The 12850-nt window shown below is 32.8% G+C and overlaps 2 long non-coding RNA genes across 2 annotated transcripts; both read left to right on the top strand.

The window, feature by feature from the left end:
- Nucleotides 1–532: 532 nt before the first annotated feature.
- Nucleotides 533–2977, top strand: LOC136227953 (uncharacterized). Its single transcript, XR_010688336.1, has 3 exons — nt 533–765; nt 934–1013; nt 2067–2977. It is a non-coding gene; the product is annotated as an uncharacterized lncRNA (long non-coding RNA).
- Nucleotides 2978–3277: 300 nt separating this feature from the next.
- Nucleotides 3278–11325, top strand: LOC136227856 (uncharacterized). Its single transcript, XR_010688298.1, has 3 exons — nt 3278–3324; nt 3493–3546; nt 9959–11325. It is a non-coding gene; the product is annotated as an uncharacterized lncRNA (long non-coding RNA).
- Nucleotides 11326–12850: the final 1525 nt, after the last annotated feature.

Raw genomic sequence — 12850 nt, 5'->3', positions numbered from 1 at the left:
GTTTGGATGTTGATTGTTAAACTTTTTCTTCATGTCATTTTTTCAATTAGTACTCTATGTAAAATGTTTAAATGGTTTGTAGGTGAGCATTATTTTTAATTTGGTACTGAATGGTTAAATCAAATGTACTTTAGATATTATTTTAAAAATATTACACTCTTAAGAAAACCTTGTATACAACTAACTATATAAGTCTGATTTCTTGTTCTGTTCCCATTACTATGTAGCAACAAGTAAAATTCCGTCTTTAATGTTGTTATTCCAATTTAGTATGTCATTGCAATTTCAACTAGAAGTCTGAAAGAAAGTAGATTAGAAGTTGAGTAGACAGAAAGGAAAGCATATATGATTATTGACAGTTTGATTTCTGCACTACAAGAAAAACAAACAATAGTGAGGAAAAAATAATGAGTGGGGAGAAAATCGCTCATTAAAAGCATACTTTTTATACTTTTAATGGGTGGAAATAAAAACTGTTAACTATTAGTCTTAAAAAACTTAACTTTACTCAATTTTCTAATGTTACGCTCATTATAGGTGCTAACTTTTTGAGCGGGATACATTCCCACCCAAACAAAACCTAACTGCAGTCCACCTCTGTGCTCCACGAAACTACCGCTCTCTCCCTCTCTCTCGCCTCTCTCTTTCATTAGCTCTGGAAATCATTCTCTTATACCGATTAGCTCTAGGAACCATCCTCGTCCACCACTATTTTCATATTTCGGTCAATTTGACAAACCCCACAATCGACTGGAACAAGAATCGGTAAGCTCCATTTTGTTTGAGATTGTTGCCCTGGGTACTCTTTTCCTCAAAATCAGAGTTTCTCTAGTTTGCAAATTAAGTAGAAGTTTCCTATGCTTGCTTTCCTTTTTTTTTGTTCGACTTTGTTAGACTTTTGCTAACAATATGTTTGTTTGAACAATTTTACAGATACAATCTTTCAATTTTGGGGCTTTGAATTAATTACTTGAACCCTCTTGTGCAGTACAAAGAGAAGCATCGTTATATGGGTGGGTTTCTCTGAAATATGTTTTACTTTGTAAAAGTTTTCATGAATTTCAATTGCACAGATAGGCATTAGGACTGAATTTCAATCTTGTCTGTGTCTTGGAATGACTCTGTATGATGAATTAAACTTTTCCAATGATGAGAATTGAGAAGAATTAATAATTTCCCCGCAAATTAATATCAATTCCCTTGTCCTGATTGGATATACTTCTATTGATATAGTGAAATTTATTTTAATTTGTATATGAGGAGAAAGACAGTAATTTTAAACACTTTTATTCTTCACTCTTATAACTTGCCTTTTATTTCACTAATTAGAAGAATTATTATTTGAATAAAACTAGGAAGAGTATAGTACCATTTCATACTTGAATACTAAGTTTGGCATAGAAAATTCCTAATACAGACACTGTAAAATGAATGAGAAGCAAACCATACTAGTGTGTCAAATGGGTGCACATAGTCCTTTCCTCTTGATTTCACTTGCTTTCACTGAGCCTGGCCTTTCTTTTCTCAATAAAGAAAAACACAAACAAGGGTATGACAGAGAAAGCACTGAAGCAAACAGAGGCAATATCAACGGAGACATGACGGCCGATGATGGCCTTGACCTCCAAGAGTTTTTCTGTTTCATGAGTATATGTATTCTGACCATAAGCAACCTCATGTTTATCAAAGTTGAAAGCATAGACACATACGAAGTACGTAGCAGAAGGCACACCATGCTCAATAGTCCATGTGTAACTTTAGTTCTTGTTTGAAGAAGTGTAAGGCATATTAACGATTTTGAATTGGCAAGTCTTGTCCTTAGATAGACGATCCTCTGTTTTTCTCCATGAAACTGGTGTATACGTGTCATTTAAATAATAGAGAACTCAATTGATTCGATGTAGCTGTCAAGTGGTTCCTCCTAAAGAATAGTTCACAGTCCCGGCTCTGCTTCACTCTTCCTCTCGTTTATTCTTCGTAATTGCTGTTAATGTTTGACTTTCTCTAATTCTTTTTGGATATTTGAATTCGAGTTGGGAATAATTTTCTAAATTTCTCTTTAGCAGATTTTGAGAGCGTATTTCGTGAGAGACGAGGGCTCGATCTCACTTGGATTATCGAACCCACCTGGTCTCTTTATTGGATCCTTAGCTCTAACTTTGATTGCTGCACCGTTGTCCACGCTTTTTTCTCTCTTGGTCTAAGTTGTCTAAAGCTAAGGTACTTGGATTACATTTTATAGCTCTTAAATGCTTCAAATATTATTATATAGATAATGTACATGAAATTATTATAATCTTCTGCTGAATTTAACTTCTTTTAGTACTGGATTCTCTGTTTTTCCAATAGAAATATTTGATACACTTGTTTTTCTATTTTTAGTCTGTTAGTTGGTGTTATTGAAATTTTAGGTTTTACTTTTGATGCACAAATTTTTTTAGTATATCACTTGTTATGTTCTTCTTTCTACGGCATTCTTCATCATTTGGAATATTTCCACAAGCTAAGGTAGTTTCATCTGAGAAATTGAGTCTTTAATCCAAGTTTTTATTGTAAATTCAATCATCATTATTAGGTGTCTAATTAATACTTAAATGCCTAGTGTGCAGTGTCTGTATCCACTTAATTGAAGAAGGATTTACAAGTTAATAGCAGTAAGAATGGCTGTCCTGCAGATTCTAGCAGTGAATATCTTTTTGCAATTCGTTACGCTTCAATTAATTTAGTTTGCCATTGGATATTCGAACTTAGTGATTGGTGTGAATTATTGTTATTTAAGGTTAGAATTCTGATTTGGCAATTTGAGTTATTGAATTGATTGATTGGAATATTTGAGAAATTTTGTTGATTAATGCAATTAGGTTGAGCATATGATGAACTATTATTTTAAGCCTAGTTCTAGTATAGTTTATTAGTTGAGATTAATGTTACAATTCTGCTTTTGGCAATTTCAATTCCTAGTTAAAGTTGAGTTCACTAGTTGAGATTTAATGTTGAAATTCGAAAATGCTTTTTCAATAAATGCTTTTTTGCTTGTTAAGGTGGTGAATTTCTCTTCAAAAATCATATTTTAAAAGCCTTTTCTAAGTTGGTGATAAGTTTGTGTCTCCATGCATTTTTGTTTGTGTAATCCATCTAAATAAGAGCAAAAAAATACAATTAAGTTGAATTGGGAAGAGAAAGTTAATTGATGGCAAATTTTACTGTATAACTATACACTCATTTTCTAATTTCTGCAGTGGACAAATTCCTTTCAAATTGATTTGCAAATATTACACAAGAACTCGTGATTATACTGATATTCATCTCCTCGGTTGTGGCCTAGTAAGTTGGACTCTTAATTTTTTTTTTTTGTCTATTCTTTCTTCTCATTGTGTTAGTGGATATTCAATGCTTCTATTCTGCTATTTATTTATATTATTCAAAAGGTTAGTAATTGGAAAGAGTATATATCGCTCGGTCATTAAAGTAGTTTACTATTGTTAATTACAGCTGCACAGGGAAACTTGAGCGGCATATATCTGATTGAGAAAACTTTAGCTATATGTAAGACATTCCAAGCTTCCAAGCATATATCATACAAAAGCTTTTTTATACCGCATATTCACCGACTGATACCACCTTTGTCACGACCCAAACTAGGCCATGACCGGCGCATAAATTAAGTAATCTTTAATCTATGCTAGCCTTAATTCTGAACTAATAGAAATTCCAAAATTTACTAACCGGATATCAAAGTCATCTCGATTACATCAATAAACCTTAAAAAAATCAAACTATTCAAGTCCAATCTTAATAATCAAAAGTCTCCAAAAATAAGATAAAGCTAAATCATTAAGTAGTCTCTTTCACATCAATCCAAGGGTTACCTCACGAACAGGGACCTTAATCTGAAAAAGAAATATTCAACGTGGTATTAGATTTTCGTCTATACGAGTGAAAACCTCAGTGAGCAGTAGTTATAGCACACGGCAGAAAGGAACATGCAGACAGGCTGATACTTTTAAATTATGACAAATATAGTTTCAAATATAGTATTCAAAATCAGTTAAACAAAACGGTCAATATTAGATAATCAAATCAAAGTACTGGTAATCAATTGTCAAAGATAATACTGAAGCCTTTCAAAATATCAAATATTAGAATAATCAAAAAATAAGACAGAACCTTTAAAAACACATGGTACAGTGTAACAGAGTGGTGGTACTGCACACCACTAGGGCCAGATAAATGGTAAGCGCTACCAATAACAGATACAAATAACAGATAATCGCCTTCACCGATCTTATGCATGATTCTAATGCTGACACAACTGACGACAAACTGACAACTGACAACCTGACTCAAAGACAAATGCAAGGACCTAATGTTATGAAGATCGGTGAGGGGCCAGATAACAGATACATATATACTGAGCACTTGTACCAGTTTGAAAACATATAGTATACATATATAAATCAGGTCTGTTCCCGGAATATACGCTCTAATACTAAGGATATTTAGTAAACATGAGGTTTAAGCTATACGTTTTTAGGAACGAAAATATACAGTCAAACGCTAATTTTTGGATAACAGTTTTTCAGTCTAATATTTCAATCAAACAGTGTCATGTACTATAATTACCACTCACCTGAAAGTTCGAGCAGACACGAGGCTATGAGTGTTCGATTTAATCAACTTGCGGATTATCGTAATTTCCTATTGGTTCAATGGAAATGAGAAAAATAAATTAACCAATCTTAATTAAATCAACACTAGTGGAAGCAATTAAAATTCATGGAAGAAGGTAGTAAATCTTCTGCACTTTAGCATATTCGGATACTACTGCTAAAACCCATAACATAACTATTGGTAAAAAAAAAATAAGTCAATAAATAATAAGAGAAAACCCAACTCCATCACTATAATTTATATGTTTCAATATAGTTTAAATAGGTAGAAAGAGTTTGGAAAGAGTTGTATTATATATATATATAATATATTCTAAATGGGTATGATAGCTAGGTAGGAATGATGAAATGTTTCCTGGACAATGTAGAGACATGTTAAATCAAAGGTTTGAAACTTCCACTTCATTTTCCATTTTCCAAGATATAAAATATTCATAGTATTATATATATTTTTTTGAAGACCCACAAAGAAAATGGATAAAAAAACCTCCACTCACAATTGAAAATAATCAATTCATAGCATTAGATCCTATATAGGTTTTATTTTATTTTTTTAAAACAATAGAACTTACCTTACAAAGATGGAGTGGCCTTGGGAAGAAGAAAATCTTTCTTCGAACTTGAATCAGGGAAGAAGATTTTTTATCAATGCAGTCTACGAAGGAAGACAATGGCGGCAAAAGAAGAAAAAGATAGTTTTCTTTTCTTTTCTTTTTAGTGTAGAAGTAGGTTTACTTTCTTTTTGCGAGGGCTTTGGTTTTTTTTTTTTTTTTTTTATAAATCACTAAGTTATAAAATATATCATTTATAAAAAAAAACTTTATAAACTGTAAAATATATATAATTTGGTATTTTTAATTCATGTAACAAAATTTTTAAAAAAATACGTTTGGCTCAAGACAGGGTTATTACATTCTTCCCCCCTAAGAAAAATTCGGTCCCCGAATTTAAATTACTAGGACACTAACCTGAACTGTCAAATAAATGAGGATATATAACTCGCATCTCAGATTCAGTCTTCCAAGTGGCTTCACTATTAGAGTGGTTTTGCCACAGAACTTTAACTAAAGGAACTTCTTTGGACCGTAGCTTGCAGACTTGGCTATCTAAGATCTTTATTGGTTGCTCGTCATATGACAAGTCATCTCTAACTTGAATAGTTTATGCAACTGCACCAATCCTTTCAAGAATCTCAAACGGGCCTACATAACGCGGACTCAATTTTCCTTTCTTGCCAAACCGCATGATCCCTTTCATCGGAGAGACCTTCAGAAACACATGATCATCGATCGGAAATTTTACATTCTTGCGTCTCGGATCAACATAACTCTTTTGCCTACTCTGAGCTGTTAAGAGTCTATCACGGATAACACGAACTTTATCTGAAGTCAACTGTATCAACTCAGGTCTAGTGAGTCTCCTTTCTCCAACCTCATCCCAACAAATCGGCGACCGACACTTACGACCATACAAAGCTTCATAAGGTGCCATCTCAATGCTAGCCTGATAGCTATTGTTATAAGCAAACTCTACCAAAGGCAAATGATGATCCCAATTTTGGTCAAAATCAAAAATACAAGCTCGAAGCATATCCTCTAAAGTCTAAATAGTCCTTTCGGACTGTCCGTCCGTCTGAGGATGAAAAGCGGTGTTAAACTGAAGTTTTGTACCAAGTGCTTCTTGAAATTTCTTCCAGAACCGAGAAGTGAATTGAGTACCACGATCTGACACAATAGACTGGAACTCCATGAAGTCTGACAATCTCATCAATGTATAACTGAGCAAGCTTAGAGAAATCATAAGTTGTCTTCACATGAAGAAAATAAGCAGACTTAGTTAAACGGTCGACTATCACCCAAATGGAATCGTACCCTCCCCTAGTGCGAGGCAATCCTACCACGAAGTCCATAGCAATATTCTCCCACTTCCACTCAGGAATGGGTAGTGGTTGAAGCAACCCAGACGGTCTCTGATGTTCTGCCTTTACTTGTTGGCAAGTAAGGCATTTAGCAACAAAGTCTGCAACATCTCTCTTTATTCCACTCCACCAGTATAACTCCTTTAAATCTCTATACATCTTAGTGGAACCAGGATGAACTGTATAAGCTGAACAATGTGCTTCCTCCAAAATTTCCCTTTTTAAATCATCAATATCAGGAACACACAGTCTAGTCCCATAACGAAGAACTTCATCATCACCAATCACGAAGTCCTGAACCTTACCCTGACAAACACCATCCCTAACTTTACACAATTGAGGATCTTCTTATTGGGCTGCCTTGATTCTATCTAATAGAATAGGTTTAACACGAAAATGAGCTACTAACACTTCAGATGTTGCCTCAAATTTTACTCCTTGATCAAACAATTCATGAATGTCACTAATCAAAGGTCTCCTCACTACGGAAAGATGAGCTAAGCTACCTAGAGATTTCCTACATAACGCATCTGCTACAACGTTTGCTTTCCCTGGATGGTACTGAATTGTGCAATCATAATCCTTGAGAAACTCCACCCATCTTCTCTGCCTCAGATTCAAATCACGCTGATCAAAGATGTACTTGAGACTTTTATGGTCAGTGAAAATCTCACATGTCTCCCCATACAAGTAATGTCTCCATATCTTCAGGGCAAAGATCACTGCTGCCATTTCCAAATCATGAGTTGGATAATTCTTTTCGTGCTGCTTTAATTGGCGAGAAGCATACGCAATCACATGACCATGTTGCATCAATACACAACCCAGACCAACCCTTGAAGCATCACAAAATACGGTGTAGCCCCCCGTTCCACATGGAAGGGCTAACACAGGTGCTGAAGTCAAATGAACTTTCAATTCTTCAAAACTCTTCTCACACGCTTCTGACCACTGAAACTTCACATTCTTCTGGGTTAACTTGGTTAGAGGAGAAGCTATTTGATTTCTACATTTTTAGTCACTTTCATAAATTAAATCTAGCCAATTAATGTTCATCTACCAGCGTCTAACTCGGATTTTTCAATTTATGACATTTCACATTTCTAATATAAATCAACCCTTACGCGCGAGAATATCAAATGTGTAATTTTCGCATATCATCATCATCTCTAAAGAAAACATATTTCTTTTATGGCCAAGTCTTTAAAATTCAAACCAATTTTTTTTTTTTAGACTTTCGTTGTGGCTTACACGTTGCCACTGGTACAAGTAGGTCTATTGCCTCTGAAGTGACCGTGTTCTTATAACCGTACCAACACATGCCAAAAGGCAATTAATCTGTTTAAACAAACAGAACAAGACAGTAATTGACAACTTTTCCTTCCTGGAATTCCAAACAAACGAAGTTAGAATCGGAAACTTATAATTTGTTTAAACAAACAGATACATAACTGATAATGAACAAAAATACAAACTATTAATGTAAAGTTGTCCTCCAATCTGTCCCAGTATAATATTTCAATTATACTTTGTTTGTCAATACAGTCTATCAAAATTTTCCTGTACGTCTCTTTGGAAAAATTGAAAACAATAATATCAACTTCAATGGATTTGATTAGAAGGACATTTCGTGATCATAATTTCTTCTTCTCTTTTTGATGTTCTCCTAATTTACCATGAAACTAGAAAGTAGGCCAAGTTTTGTAAAAAAACAAAATAACCATAGCGGGCACCATAAAGACAAATGAAAAAAATATTATTAGGAATAGCAATTATAATTTGAATGCATGCACCAGCAAAAAAAGCATTTATAATAATTCCTTGTAAGTAATCAAATTTCTGATAAACCAAGGGCATAAATCAATCAAGCTTGCTCACAAAAGAACCATTTCCTGGTTCGTTTTTGTCATTCACCCATTTCTCAAACATCAAACCTCTCTATTTTGACTAATGCCTGAGATTCTATGAAATATATACTAACAAATATGCAGTCGGTTTGAATAACAAATGTATAACATATACTGTATTTTCAAAAGAAGAACACTTCTTTCAGTCTTAAAGAATGTTAGACACTTAAGAAAACAATTATCTGTTTCTGTCAAATTCATTCCAAATAATACTTATGTGTGTTTTTGAAAATCACATAAAAAATAAAACTTTCTTAAAAATGTTAGATGTGATTAACCAAAGAGCAAATCAAATACAGAAAAAACATACAAACACTAAAACTAGAATTAAAAGAAAAGAGTTAGACAAATCTGAGACAGATGTCGCTATTGACGATCGTCTCCCAGGATACAACAGATTACGCGAGCGAACTCAACCGTGTGTAGTCTAGTTATCACCGGAGGAGTAAGAAAACAAGACATTATGAACAGACTGATATATAATTTATTCAAAAAATTTCAACAATAATTTATCTACATTAGGTCCAACATCCATCGTATTTTTGGAAGTCATTAAGTTTCATCACATGGTGACCCCAACACCATATTATTTTTAAAGGTAAATAATTTATTAGTCTCCACCTTTTTATGTAACATACTATTTAGTCTCTTTATTTTGAAAAACATATTATAAGGTCCCTAATTTTTATCAATATTCACCATTTGGTCATTTTGTCTATTTTTTTTAGATTTTTGACCAAACTATAATATTGCAAAATGACCATGTTACTCTGTTATTTTCCGTCTATCTATTTATGTCAAAAATAATGGTTAAAAGTAAAAATAATAATTAGATAGAAGGACCAAAGGGTTAACAGTGTTTTTTTGAAAATAAAGGGACTAAACAATGTGTTAGGTAAAAAGTAGGGACTAATAAATTATTTAGCCTATTTATAATGATGGTGAACTCATTTGAAATGTTTTTAATCCTAAAATGGTACTCCCTCCATTCTCAAATAAGTGTAATTTTAGATAATTATTTTTGTTTTTATTTAAGTGTCGTTTTTGTTTTTCAATAAAATTTAGTATAATATTTTTTCTAAGCATTTAAATTTTGCCTTGATTTATGTGGTTTTTTAAACTTTCAAAGTTTCTTCTCCAATCATTTTAGGAGAGAGAATTTTTATTTAGTTAATCCACCTAAATTTATTAATTTAAGTATATATTAATTGTGTTTGTTAATTTGTGTGAAATTTCTAAAATGACACTTATTTGAGAATGGATAGAGTATTTTACATCAAACATCATGCGCCTATACACCTCAAATTTTTGGTTTGTCCTTTTACTCATCTTGTAGCTTATATATAAGCTGTTGTTATTTGCTTTTAAGGCATAAGTGAATATATTATAGATCATATTTCTCAACATTGCAAATATTTTGCTCTTGACTCAACAATAGATAATCAGAAAAAAGTTCAGTGCAGCAACGAAGCAAAGGAGTTTTTTTATGAATTTATCAATGAGGACGATGGGAATAGTGGTGACTTTGCCAACATAACTCACCTGAGTGCATTGGCGATGTAGGAATCGGTGTCCCAGATCCCAAACTTGTAATAATCTGTCACCAAAAATCAGATTTGTCACAACTTCTAATAATAACGACATATCCATTTATTGCAATGGAAACAGAACAATAGAGAGTAGCATTTTACATTTAAAAAAAAACAAATGTTCATCTAAAAAACATTTAAACATTTAACCTCAGCATACAAAATGACATGAAGAAACGTTAGAGCCTAAATAGCTTAACGCTGCTAATTAAAATCACTAAACCATAATCATCATCCAAATAGTCCTTAATTAAAACATTATCATCATTACCAAATGTCAACAAAATGCCACAATCAACTTCAATTTAGTTTATAGAAGTAATCAATATAACTAATGAACCACAAAAAGATCAAAAAAACCCTTCCATATCTACTTAGAGTGTAGCAACTCAATAATGGCATTTTTGGAACATCTTGGCAACCTTATAACTTCAACAACAGCTTCAGCCACTTGTGAATTTTGACAATCCATTCTATATAAATAGAACTTGAAAGGATATGTCATTTCACGAACAAACACGACTGTACACGGACTGACACGACTGTTTACGTACGAATACGACTGTTCACGAAGGACACGACAGTTCATGAAAGGAGGTGTTTGTTGGTATTAAAATTAATATATAATTTTATTCAAAATTTTCCAACAAATAATCTGTCACCAAACATCAGATTTGTCATAACTTCTAGAAATAACGACATATCCATATATAGCAACCGAAATAGAACAATAGAGAGCGGCATTTTGCATTGAAGTAAAAAACATAACAGATATTTAATACCAAATTAAAAATGAATATTAATCTACAAAGCATTTAAACATTCAACCTCAACATACAGTACTAATTCAAAAAATGACATGAAGAAACATTAGAGCCTAAATAGCTTAACACTGCTAATTAAAATCACTAAACCATAATCATCATCCATATAGTCCTTAAATCAACTTCATTTTAGTTTATAGAAGTAATCAATATAACTAATGAACCACAAAAAGATCAAAAAACCCTTGCATGTCTACTTAGGGTGTAGCAACTCAATAATGGCATTTTTGGAACATCTTGGCAACCTTATCAATCTTTGTTCCAAAGCTTCGAGTTCAAAAGTTGTTACACATCTTCCAATTTGACTACCATCTTTTCCAACACTCTTGCATTCTTGAGTAGAAATTCAACAAACAATAACACAACCTCATCTGGACAGCCAATGATTATAATAGCCTTTAGATGCGATGATAAACAATCAAAGACAGTCCTATTGGAATTCCAGTAGTTTTCTCCAAAATCAGTCGTATTGGGGAAATTATCATATATCTAAAGATGAAACAAAAAAAATTGTTACGACAATGTACTTCTTTTATGAAAACTCATGAAATTAACATATTAAAACATTTTCTATTGTTCCTTTTGCTTTATAAACATAAAATAGAGAAAACTCACCAAATGTCAACCATTTAATCCACAATAATACTTGAATTAAATTTGACAACTAGAATTAAAAGGTTGCAAAAATTACCCGATCATAATGCCAAACACTAATAGCTAATTTCTCAAGCACATGTGAACTACGAAGTAGACTTGCAATTCCAAATCTCGGGTTCATCGTACTAGGATAATCCAAAATCAAGCATTTGATGTTTAACACAGGTAAAGACGGATATCCCATGGAAACTAATTTGAGAGAACCTGCAACCATAATGTGGAATAAAAAATTCACTAAAGAATATACTTCATTGTTAAATTTAAACATAATGTGGAATAAAAAAGGATGAAATGTTTTGTCAAAAAAAAAGGATGAAATGTTTTTTATTCTTTATAACTTACCTTCATAAAGGATCTCCCAAGTGTTAACTGTTTGATATGCCGAAGCTGTTGAAGAATGTCTTTAATCCAACTTTTATGAATTTCTTGATCTGAAATTTTATACTCCTCCTGACCGTAAAACTGGGGACCGTAAAAATCAATAGTAGCACAAAATAAAGATGACAGATTCAGTAATTTAACAGTTCTAACTGGTCCCAAACTATTAAGAATAATCAGTTTTTCAAGCTTTGGACATGAAATTACAACATCAGAAACAGGTCCTATAACCAATCTTTGGAAAGATTCAGAAGCAATAACCAGCCGTGAAATCCCATCACAGTTTATTAATTCAAATGATTCCAGTAACAAACAACCAGCCACAACATTTTCAATCACTTGAGTAACCAGCTTTGAATCACATGTAAAAGTCACAATATTAAGATTCAAAGATAATTCCTCAAGCTTTGAACATGATATTTCGAAAGCTGAAATAAAAACAGTCATTATCAGAAAATCTCACACCCGCATTATGATGACAGAGAATTCTTTTCAAAGATTTGGAAACAATAATCAGCTTATCAAACTCATAAAGACTGTCAATCAATTCTAACGATTTGAGCAACGGACTGCCAGAGAGAATATGTTCCATCGCTTGATCAGGCAACTTACAAGAAACCATAGCCAATTCTGTGAGGCATTCCCAATTTACCTTTCCATTAGGCATAAAAGTACAATTTTGGGTTGTTAATTTAACAAGTGAAGCACTGTTGAAAAGGAATTCCGGCAACGTGTATTCTCCCAATAAAGTCAAGCCTAAGTCCTCCACATACTTTCTTGTTGCAAAACGGATTATAGCATCAATCTGAGGATCCTTGTCATCGCTACAAGGATGATCAATGTGGAATTTTTTGATCTTAGAGCAGTTGTGGAGATTTAAGGTATTGTCAATGATACTAAGGGAGTT

Source organism: Euphorbia lathyris, chromosome 4, assembly GCF_963576675.1.
Source record: "Euphorbia lathyris chromosome 4, ddEupLath1.1, whole genome shotgun sequence".
NCBI classification, from domain to species: Eukaryota; Viridiplantae; Streptophyta; class Magnoliopsida; order Malpighiales; family Euphorbiaceae; genus Euphorbia; species Euphorbia lathyris.
Note: the sequence above shows the minus strand (reverse complement) of the source record. Positions and strands in the feature narration are given on the sequence as shown.